Raw genomic sequence first — 12,193 nt, forward strand, 5'->3', positions numbered from 1 at the left:
GACCTAGGAATTTAGAGAAATGACAGAGTAGTAAGCCCCGGGGGAGAAGACATATCTCAGCATCATGGGTCACTTGCTGCCACCAGTTCAGATGGCAGCTGTATTAGTCAGGGTTCTCTAGAGGAATAAAACTGATAGAATGAATAAACACATATTGATTGATGTTGGTCGTAGGTGCCAAAGTAGAGAGAAGCTCACCAAGATGCTAAGCCTTCGTTTTCTAAAGGAGCAGAAGGGTCCAGCCATCTTGGAAAAGACTGGCACCCAGCTAGCTCACTCCAGTTACTTTGTTCAAACATTATACAAGGTTAATTGGAGCTGGGAAGGGTCTAGCTATCAAAGTTATCTTGCCCTTGCTTCCCCTGAGAGCAGACAACCCTTTTGACCACTGCTAGCTATAACCAAAAGTAAGAACTCCAGATTTGCCAGGACTGCCTTAGGACCAAGATTGGTACAGCTTCAAGTTCTCACGTAAGATCAAGTGCATATTTTCTAGAAAGACAACGTTTTTTCAGGTTTCAAACAGTCTCAAAAAAAAAAAAAAATTCTCAGCCTCTAGTAATTGACCCAAACACAGCAAAGACTTTGATGAAATATTTCACTTAAAGCCAGACATAAAGCCAAACATACATTTACCATATATATCACTACAAACACACACACACACAGACATGGACACACTGGATTTTTGATTTATTAGAGTGGCTTACAGGCTGTTATACAACTAGTCCAACAACAGCTGCCTACCAACAGAGGGTCCAAGAATTCAGTAGTTGTTCAATCCATAAGGCTGGATGTCTTCAGTATATGCCAGAATCCCAAAGAAATAGGCTCTAATGCCAGTGAAGGAAGGGACTTACTGTGAGAGAAAGCAGGCAAAGAGAGAGCATGCTTCCTTCTTCCGTGTCTTTTATATAGGCTGTCAGCAGGAGGTGTGGCCCAGATTAAAGATGGATCTTCCCACCTCACAAGATCCTAAGGGTGTGTCTTCCTGATACAAATTATTTAATTAAGAAAAATCCCTCACAAGTATACCCCGACACTTGGGTTTTAGTGAATCCCAGATAGAGTCAAGTTGACAACCAAGAATAGATACCATATCTGCTTTGCCTTTATGGCTGCTTATCACAGCAAGTCATCCTGTGGGTTTCGCTAGCTGGCATGAAGCTTCAGGGGCCAGGATAAGAACACAGTAAGTGACATCTAAAGTCATTACCAGAGACCGTTACCTCTACTCACAAAATTATTTTCTAGTACTTCTTCCTCTCTCTCTACTATTGTTCATTCTTGTCTGCCTCCTCCTCCTCTTCTTCCTCCTTCACCTTCTTCTTTTCTTCTTTTGAGACAGCATTTTATTATGTATTCTTTTCTGAACTACTGGAACTCTCTATGAAGCCCAGACTTTGTCTGTCTCTGCCTTCTAATGCTGGAATTAAAGGCATGCACTGCTGCAGCTGGCGGCAAGGCTTCCTTCTCCTGATCCTCCTTAGACTATTGAGTGATCCACCATACCCAGCTCTTGTCCCTTTTAAAAACGAAAAAAGAAATCTTTTCTTTTCCTAGCATACATTAGCTTAATAAGGAACTTGCCCTCAGTATTCAATTAAAACCCTCAATGAATTGGTTAGCATCTCGGCAGTTACTGGAAACTTTAAAAGCTCCCGCCAGTTGGCACCTTACCCGAGCCACTGACTAGGATGGTAATTGGGAGAATTAGTCCTGATGAACATCTCAGCTCATTAGCTTTCCATTCTTCAGTACCTCAATGCTGCTGGGTATCCAGCATCAGTGGTGAGTCATGATGAAACTCACCATGACAAGCTTAAACTCTTGCAGGTCTACAATCTCTCCATTCAAATCAGTTCTCTTAAAGGAAACCCTAGGCCACATAAACATGCTTGGGAGCCATTCTAGATGTTCCAGCGGAACGGTCTGGCTACACTGGATCTAACTTCCCTAGTGTGTGCAAGGGGGAGAGCTTGTGGGACTGGAAGGATCGGTCACATCTGAGCCTATCCCTCAGGAGAAATCTGTGTTTGATGGGTGACTTCTATGTACTTTTCTTTCTGAGTGAATCCTACTAGTCAAATAGTCAACAGAGTGTCTTTTATTTACTTTTGTACAGAAGAAGTGCATGGACAGAGACAACTTCCGTGGTCTGTGGCCTTTAAAAATTGCTATCCATTCTGAGAGAGGAAATACCAGACAGAGTCACTGCAGTGATTTGAATATGGTCTGTCCACTGTGGTGCTTATGCTGAGATGTAATTGCTATGGTGGTGATGATCACAGGTGTGAGTAGAAGGTTTTGTCTTTGAGGTGACTAGGTCTTGAGGCAGCTGCCTCCTGAATGGATTAATGCCTTTGTCTGGTGAATGAGTTCTGACTAGTTATTATGAAAGGGATGTTAGGAAGCAAGGTATCTTTTGTTTGCTTCTTCAACTTTCTAAGGACTAGCATGTAGCACATTAACACATAGTAGATGCACACACCACAGTCTTAGATTGTCCCAGCCTCCGGAAACTCGAGTCACAGCAGAATTCTCTGTCCTACCTGGTGTGTGCTGGTACATGCCTAGGACCCCAGTACTTTGGAGAGTGTAGCAACTTCGAGGCTGAACTAAGCTATACAGTGAGAGCTATACTATACACTGAGAACTAAGCTATACTGTCTCAATAACCAAATCAAACCAAGCCAAACAGCAAACAAGATAGAAAAACCATAGGACCTGGAGGCAGGGGAGGGGCTCTGTGGGATGCTGGCTTCGGGGCATGACATGGCCTTGCATTCATGAATGATAGAAGCTTTAATTTTTTTGCTCAAGAGTTGTACAACATTGGGCCTGTCAACACTCCATCCTAGATGGAGAAAGAGCTGATAAGGCTGGAAGATGTCTCCCAGGGAACCCGATGGGACAGGGTTTGAAAAGTCTCCTCTAGGGACTATTTAATTTAATATCCATCACTTCTTTGACTCTCTATACAGAAGTGACTTCAGGGTTTCCAATCCCATGGCCGTCCTACTCTTCAGTTGCTAAAGTCCTAGGACAAATTCCAAATAGCTGTGTCTGTGTTCTGGATTATCTCAGCAGTGATTTTTTTTTTTTTTTTTTTTTTTTTTTTTTTTTTTTTTTTGCTGCTGCCCTCCTCTTTTCTGCTGGACAAAAATAGCAGGGCTTGACTTCTGGATGGGGGTGAGAGGGGACAGCTGGCCAGTGGCCTGTCCCCAGAGTCCCCTCTCATATCCATCCCATAATCCACATCCTCTGGAGCATGTCCTCTTAAAAGAGGGCTGACCTTGCTGAGTGTCACACACTAGTGATCCCAGTACTCTGGAGGGGAGGTAAGAGGACCACAAAGTCCAGACTACGTAGTAGATTCCAGGATATGAAGTGTGCTGGCTAGGCTTATGTCACCTTGACACACAAACTAGAGTTGTCTGAAAGGAGGGAGCCTCGATTGAGAAAAAGGCCTCCATAAGATCCAGCTGTAAGTCATTTTCTTAATTCATGATTGATAGGGGAGGGCCCAGCCCATTGCTGGTGATGTCATTTCTAGGCTGTAGTCCTGGTTCTATTAAAAAAAAAAAAAAAAAAGTAGGCTGAGCAAGCCAGAGGGAAGAAGCCAATATGAAGCACCCCTTCATAGCTTCTGTATCAGCTCCTGCCTCCAAGTTTTTGTCCTGTTTGAGTTCCGGTCCTGACTTCCTTCGGTGATAGTCTGTGACATAAAAGTGTAAGCCAAATAAACCCGTTCCTCCCCAACTTGTTTTTGGTCCTGGTGTTTCATCACAGCAACAGTAACCCTAACTAAGACATACAGTAAGACTCCACCTTAAAAAAAGGGGTGGGGTTGGTAGAAGATGGCGTAGTCTGTAAGTACTTGACAGGCTACTATAAGGACATGAGTTCAGATCTGTGGCACCTATGATGTTGTGATGGTTTGTATATGCTCGGCCTAGGGAGTGGCATTATTAGAAAGTGTGGCCCTGTTGGAGTAGGTGTGTCACTGGGGGTGTGGGCTTTAAGACCCTCACCCTAGCTGCCTGGAAGCCAGTGTTCTGCTAGCAGCCTTCAGATGAAGATGTAGAACTCTCAGCTCCTCCTGCACCATGTCTGCCTGGATGCTGCCATGTTCCTGCCTTGATGATAATGAACTGAGCTTCTGAACCTGTAAGCCAGCCCCAATTAAATGTTGTCCTTTTAGGAGTTGCCTTGGTCATGATATCTATGTTCACAGCAGTAAAACCCTAACTAAAACAGAAGTCTAGAAATTAGATAAGAAAATTCCACCTTCACCTACTCTAAGTCAAAATGCAAAGCCTAATGTTCACAGTTAGCTGGGAGTCATTTCTCATTACCTCCATGGAGGGTGGCTAGTCAGCTAAGTACTATTACTAGTGTTTCGATAATGGTAATTATTGTAGCCAACATAAAGAAAGCTAGAATATCTGTGTCTAAACCTACAGTCAATATATAATGACCGCAAACAGAAGCAGATTGCTGGTGTGGCTCAGACTATCCCCATTGTGGTGGTTTAAATAAGGATGGTCTCCATAGGCTCATGTGTTTGAATGCTTAATCATCGGGATTGGTGTTATTTGAGAAGGATTAAGAGGTATGACTTTGTCGAGGAAGTGTCTCACTAAGGGTGGGCTTTGAAGTTTTAAAAGTCCAAGGAAGACAGGCCCAGTGTCTCTCCTTTCCTGCTGTCCGTGAATCTGAACATAGAACTTTCAGCTACTTCTCCGGTACTGTGTCTGGCTGCATATATATACATATACACATATACACATATACACATATACACATATACACATATACACATATACACATATACACATATACACATATACACATATACACATATACACATATACACATATACACATATACACATATACACATATACACATATACACATATACACATATACACATATACACATATACACATATAAACATATACACATATACACATATACACATATACACATACACACATACACACATACACACATACACACATACACACATACACACATACACACATACACACATACACATATACACATATACACATATACACATATACACATATACACATATACACATACACACATACACACATACACACATACACACATACACACATACACACATACACACATACACACATACACACATACACACATACACATATACACATATACACATATACACATATACACATATACACATATACACATATACACATATACACATATACACATATACACATACACACATACACACATACACACATACACACATACACACATACACACATACACACATACACATATACACATATACACATATACACATATACACATATACACATATACACATATACACATACACACATACACATATACACATATACACATATACACATATACACATATACATACATACATATACACATATACACATATACACACACATATACACACATATGTACATATGTACATATATATATACATACATACATACATACATACGTGTGTGTGTGTGTGTGTGTGTGTGTGTGTGTGTGTGTGTGAGTTGCCATGGTCATGGTGTCTCTTCACAGCAGTAGAACACCAAATAAGACATCCATGTACTCAAAAAGTTATTTTCCACCCAAGTAATAAGAAACAGCATGAGAAATTTTGCCCAATTCAGTTAGGATTAGAACATGTACTTCTGAATGCACAAAGAGTCAAATGGCATGCTGACATAAAACAGGGCCCCCTCCCCCTGCAGGGTCAAAAAAAAAAAGTTGTACTGAAGTTTTGTTTGGTTTTAAAGAGTTATAATGCCTGAAGACAGGGCTGATGGTGAAGTACAGCTGTAATAAGAACTGATCCTGTGAATAAGGAGGCTGATACTGTTGTGGCTGGGGGGTTATAGTTTCAGTAATAGAAGAGAGAAGATGGTTCAATGGATGCTTTGTTATGGGCTAGGCTCCCCACTAACAGTGAATATGCAGTTCAGCTTGCACCTGCTCTTACTTTACCTATAGGGAGAAGTCAGAAATGCACGTTATTCATTTGAAGTAATGCTGTACCAGGAGCTGCAGTCACTCAGGTGACAATCAGTTACTGAAGCCACCATGAAACAATTATAACAAACTCATGAGCTGTAATGACAACATTATACATTTATTCACCACCTAATAGGCTCCAGATGGATCTAATTTTTCTCATATTAGGTGACTTATGGTAGTTCCCCCTTTCCCCGCTTATGCCTCAAAAAGAAGCCATAAAGTTCTTTTATCTTGAGAATAACTATTCTCATATACCTATGTAAATGTAGGTACTACAGCTGAATAACCATTAAACTATAAGTCTAAAGACAGAGTTTTAAGAGATCATGGAACCGTTGGCTAGTAACCATCTCCTAACTGATTGTTTTTTAACTTAAATCCACTCATAGCTGTGAAAATTAAAGACATTCCTCATTTAGCACTGGAGAGATATTGAAAACCTTGCTTCTTAAATGACTCTGGAGTAATGAAGCTTTCAACTGTACACACACACACACACAGAGAGAGGGAGAGAGGGGGGGGAAGGGAGGGAGAGAGAGAGAGAGAGAGAGAGAGAGAGAGAGAGAGAGAGAGAGAGAGAAAGGATGAATATTGAATATACTTTGGGCTTCCAAATATGGACAGGAAAATGTTGGCTTTAAAACAACAGGGAATTCTGTCCTGTGAGTCTAGCAATCAGGAAGCTGAGGCAGGAGGATGACAAGTTTACTATACTGAGCTGTATAGAGAGTTCAAGGCTATCCTGAAGAACTTTATGGAATGGAGATACCATTCCATAAAACTAAGGTTGGGGATGTAACTTGTTGGTAGAGAGCTTGCCTAGTGTGTGCAAACCTCTGGGTTCATTCCCAGGACTACAGGGTCCCTGCTCAGCATCATGCCAAAAGTGTACAGGGAATGGCTTTAGTGGCATCGGGACAGCTGAAACTCTTCTATCTTCCCTGTCACACATGCGCTATGGTGTGGAAAAACAAAACAGATTGGATTGGTGTAGCCATAGTCTTACCCTAACTGCGTTATAAAGATTATGGGTGTTTGTATAAACTGAAGCCAAGTACCTGCTCCAGTCTTCTGTTCTCTCACATCTAAAATAAGATGAAAGGTAATACCCACTAATTGTTCTTGAGTTACAGAACTGTCTTGGTTTCTTTTTCTGTTACTGTGATTTTAAAAACAAAACACTCTGAAAAGGAACAACTTAAGGGAAAAGGTTTAAGTTCATGGTGATAGAGCCCCTCACAGCAGGGAAGACAGCAAGAGCGTCATGGTGTTGGTCACCTCACATCCAGTCAGGAAGCAGAGAGGGCGGGAACCATGATGCTGCTCAACCTTGTCTCCATTTACACAGTCCAGTCAGTATCCAAGGCAAGCAAGGAGCCAACCGCAATGGACAGGTTTTCCCACCTCAAATACAATCAAGCTAATGCCCCATGGCATGCCCAAGGGGCCATCTCCCAAGTGAGTCTAGATTTTTGTTGTTAACAATGAACACTAGCCATCACAGGGATAGTGTAGGATTAGTGTATGTGTACAAGTGAGTGGGGCATTTCTATGTCATTCAGAAGACAATACAAGATAACTGGTCTTTCACCATGTGGAATAGACTCTACACTGGACACTAGAAATTGGACTCTGGTGCTCAGGTTTGGTAGCAAGTCACTCTCACCAGCCCCCAAACCAATCTATTTACATATACATACACACATACATACGTATATACATACATACATTACATACATATACACATACATATATATTATATAGTCATGATTAGAATATAATTGGTCCAGGGAGTGGCGCTATTTGGAGGTGTGGTCTTGTTGGAGTAGGTGTGTCACTGTGGGTGTGGGCTTTAAGACTGGCATCCTAGCTGCCTGGAAGTCAGTATTCTGCTAGCAGCCTTCAGATGAAGATATAGAACTCTCAGCTCCTCCTGCACCATGCCTGCCTGGATGCTGCCATGTTCCCACCTTGATGATACTGGACTGACCCTCTGAGCCTGTAAGCTAGTCCCAATTAAATGTTGTCCTTATAAGAGTTGCCTTGGTCATGGTGTCTGTTCACAGTAGTAAAACCTTAACTAAGATATTTAGAGATAGAGATAGAGATAGATAGATAGATAGATAGATAGATAGATAGATAGATAGATACATACATACATACATACATACATACATACATACACACACATGCACACACACACACACACACACACACACACACACACACTGGTTTTGTGAAATCAGTGAGTGGGTTTCTGTGACTATACTGATGCATCAAGCTCTGCCAGTGCATTCCAGATGGAAGGGACCTTACAGATTAAAAGAACCATAAGCAGCAGCCAAGCAAAGGCAGTGTGGGCTGTATTGGAACCTTGATACAAACAGTTAAACCTCATGTTCATTAGTTATGACATTTGAAAAGTCACTGGAAGTCAAATATTAGATATTTAATGATGTCAAGGAATTGGTTAGTATTTTAGATATGGTAGAAAATATTATGATATTTACTTTGAAAACATTTCACCTTAGCCAAATGTTGGATTCCTATAATCCTTGCACTGAGGCAGGTGGATTGCTACAAGCTCAAAAACAGCCTAACCTAGGCTACATAGGAAATTCTAGGCCAATCTGGGCCACAGATGGCCAGTCACCCAGTCTCTGAATAAGTACAAAAGTAAACATAAAAAACCACATAGATGAAAAACAAGAAGAAATCTTCATCCTTTAAAAATAAGGAAGCATCTTGGGGGGAAAGCGCCCGATTTGCTTCAAAATATTATGTAAAGGGATAAGGGTGGGACGGAGACACAAATGAAATTAAACATCAACAAGTAGATAACTATTGACTTGGTTGCCTAAGGACTCGTAATACAGTTCTGAGTTTGTCTATGTTGGAAGTTTCTCCATAATACAAGAGCTGGAAGAGGAGAGGAGTAGGGGGGAAGGAAAAAAAAAAAGAAAAAGAAGAAGGGGGATGGGGAAGGAAAGACAGACAACCTCTGAACAAGACCGGAGAAGTAAAGATTCTGATTCTGAGCCAGGCGATGGCGCACACGCCTTTAAAACCTTTAAATCGCTTGGAAGGCAGGGACAGGTGGACCACTGTGACTTTGAGGAGAGGGAGTTCCAGGACAATCAAAGCTACACACACACACACACACACACACACACACACACACACACACACAACTCTGTCTGGGAAGGAAAAAAAAACCATGATTTTGTCACTCACTTGCCAATCCTGTGACCTACTGGAAATTTGTTAACCTCGCTCTAGTTGCAAAATAATGGTATAATAATAGCCAATGATAATAATAGCCATACTACTAAAAAATCATAAAGTTGTTGAGAGCATAGAATGAGTCAGTACATGTCAGCTCTCTCAATGGTTATTGGCGTCTTGTAAGTGCAATGACCGTGGTAACCTTTGTCTGGTTGCGAATTCTGAATGGATAGTTTGGAGGGTGGCTGGAGACTGGGAAAGTTGTAGATGGTAAGATTAACGTACCCCTAAAAACAAACAGGGTGGGGGCCTCGTAAAAAGTATTTATTTTTCTGTGTATGGGTTTTTGCTTGCAGGAATGTCTGTGTGCCTTTAGTGTGCAGTTCTTGAGGAAGTCAGAAGAGGGCGCTGAATCCCTTGGAACTGGAGTTACAGGTGATGAGGAGCCCCCACGTGGGTGCTGGGAATTAACATTGTATGCTACCCATACTTTCAATCATCATTAGTTCCCTATTTGAGGTGAGCAGACATTCACAGCTTCCCACGAATAGTGCCACATAATAGTACATGCATACACACACACACACATACACACACACACACACACACACACACACACACACACAAATGTACATGCTCAGGTATGTGACAGCCAAGGAACAAACTCAAAGATCGCTCAAGAGCTGTCTGTTTCATTTTGAAACAAGGTCTCTCTGTGGTTTGGAGATTGCTAACGAGGCTGACTGGCCAGGGAGCCCAAGGGTCCTCCTGTCTCCACCCCTTTTTCCCCATCCCCACTGCCCCCACACACACACCATGTGCCAAGCACTGGGATTACAAGTGTTCAACATGGTACCCATTTTTAAGAACATGGGTTCTGGGGATTGAACTCAGGTCTTTGGGCTTGCACAGCAAAGTATCCCTTTGGCATACTTTTTGTGGGACATGACACAAAACAGTTGGGAATTAAGATGGGAAGGGAAAAGGCATGGTGAGGGTTCTCCTGTAGACTTGGGGACCTCAGTGACCAATGATCTATATCAGGCTTGTCTGTGGTTTGGGACCTCGTTCCCTGCTGCCTAGGGGAGTCTGTGATCACAGGAACTGGACACTGGGGAAAGAAATGTGGAAGAAAATGCAAGAATTTACTCAAGATACAGCAGAACTCCCTCTCTGCCTCTACGTCTCTGGGAGGATGAAGCACATCTCATTCCATACTGGTGGAGAGAAAGCCTTCCCAAACACAGAGGTCCTCTGCTCTGGAGAGAGATGGTTGGGAGTCCAGAGAGAGGGTGCTGGCCTTTATACAGAACCCACAGCAACCTGCTCATTGTGAAAGGGTGGGAGTTAACTGCCAACAGCATCTGTTGAAGGCAAACAGCCCCAAGAGCCAAATTATGGTATTATCCCTATATCAGAATCAGACTCCAAGAGACAGTCCATGAAACATATATTTCTTTAGCTGTCTTTAAGAAAAAGAAGTTGGCTCAGCCTGGAATCGTGCTCAACTCTACATGAATGAGAAACGGGATGTGCTTACAGCATCATGCTCCCCTAAAGAAATATGGAGAGATAATTTTAGGCCAGTTAGTGGTTCTTTAAGCAGGTTTATGGTCTAGAAAGTCAATCTGGGGATTATAGCTGAATCCTGGCATGGAGCACGTATGGAATTTCATCTCTGGTATCAGCCAGCCCGACAGTGTCACTCTGAGGGAAGGTGTGACCAGTGTGTGCAGACATGCCCTGAGAACTGCACACAGAGGTTTGTTTTACTTACTGAGGGATGTAGGAAGAATCAACATCACACTCTTCTCTCAATTTAAAAGTTTTTCTAGTTCACACAATGACATGGGGGAACATTTTTTTTCTATGTTCGTTTGATTCTGATGGGGAAAAATGGTGTCTTTGGATTCAAAGGCCTGAGTTTCTGGAAGAGTCTGTTACCAAACCAGGTAGTCCTGTGTTAATTTATTTGATGTATGCCTCAACTCCTTATTGTAAAGTGGGGGCAATAAAAACAGAAACTAACACGCTTGTTATTGGGGAGGGAGGGGTGTGTGTGAAAGAATTTGAGAGAAAAACACAGGATCCGTGAAGCATCATATAAGCTGTTACTGTTATTTATAGACTCTGTTCAGGATGTGTCACTCCGTGTCTGTCCAGAAAATTACCCAGAGTACAATGCAAATGTTGACAGAATGAAGCAATGTTCCAAGTGGAAGTGCACTTTCTAGAAAGTGGAGCCGAAGCCGGGTGGTGGTGGCGCACACCTTTAATCCCAGCACTTGGGAGGCAGAGGCAGGCGGATTTCTGAGTTCGAGGCCATCCTGGTCTACAGAGTGAGTTCCAGGACAGCCAGGGCTACACAGAGAAACCCTGTCTCAAAAAACAAAAAACAAACAAACAAACAAAAAAAAAAAACAACAAAAAAAAAGAAAGAAAGAAAGAAAGAAAGAAAGAAAGAAAGAAAGAAAGAAAGAACAAAGAAAGTGGAGCCCATCCTGGGCAGTTTAGGAATACTCTGGGAACAATCTGCCACACACACACACACCCAAAGTGTGCCCACAGGAAGGCAAGAGCTTGCTGGGCCAGGCCCATGAATCAAAGAATTTAACAATAACCTGGTTTTGTGTAAATGGAAGGAAATAGTATCATAATGAGTAAGTGGTAATTTAAAAAATTAACAGCAACCGGAACAGCCACCCCCTCGTTTCCTGAAGTTACAATGAAGTCCCCATAAGGTCTTATATGCTCCCTCTGTTCTCACCAGTCTCCTTTCTAAGCTGGCACACGCTGGACAAAGCACAGCCAGTGTCCTCACCTCCCTTTCACGATTGATGGGTCTGGGGATGTCACTAAACTGATAACGCACTTGCCCAGCAATCAGAAAGCCCCAGATTTG

The sequence above is a fragment of the Arvicanthis niloticus genome, chromosome 17, assembly GCF_011762505.2.
Source record: "Arvicanthis niloticus isolate mArvNil1 chromosome 17, mArvNil1.pat.X, whole genome shotgun sequence".
NCBI classification, from domain to species: Eukaryota; Metazoa; Chordata; class Mammalia; order Rodentia; family Muridae; genus Arvicanthis; species Arvicanthis niloticus.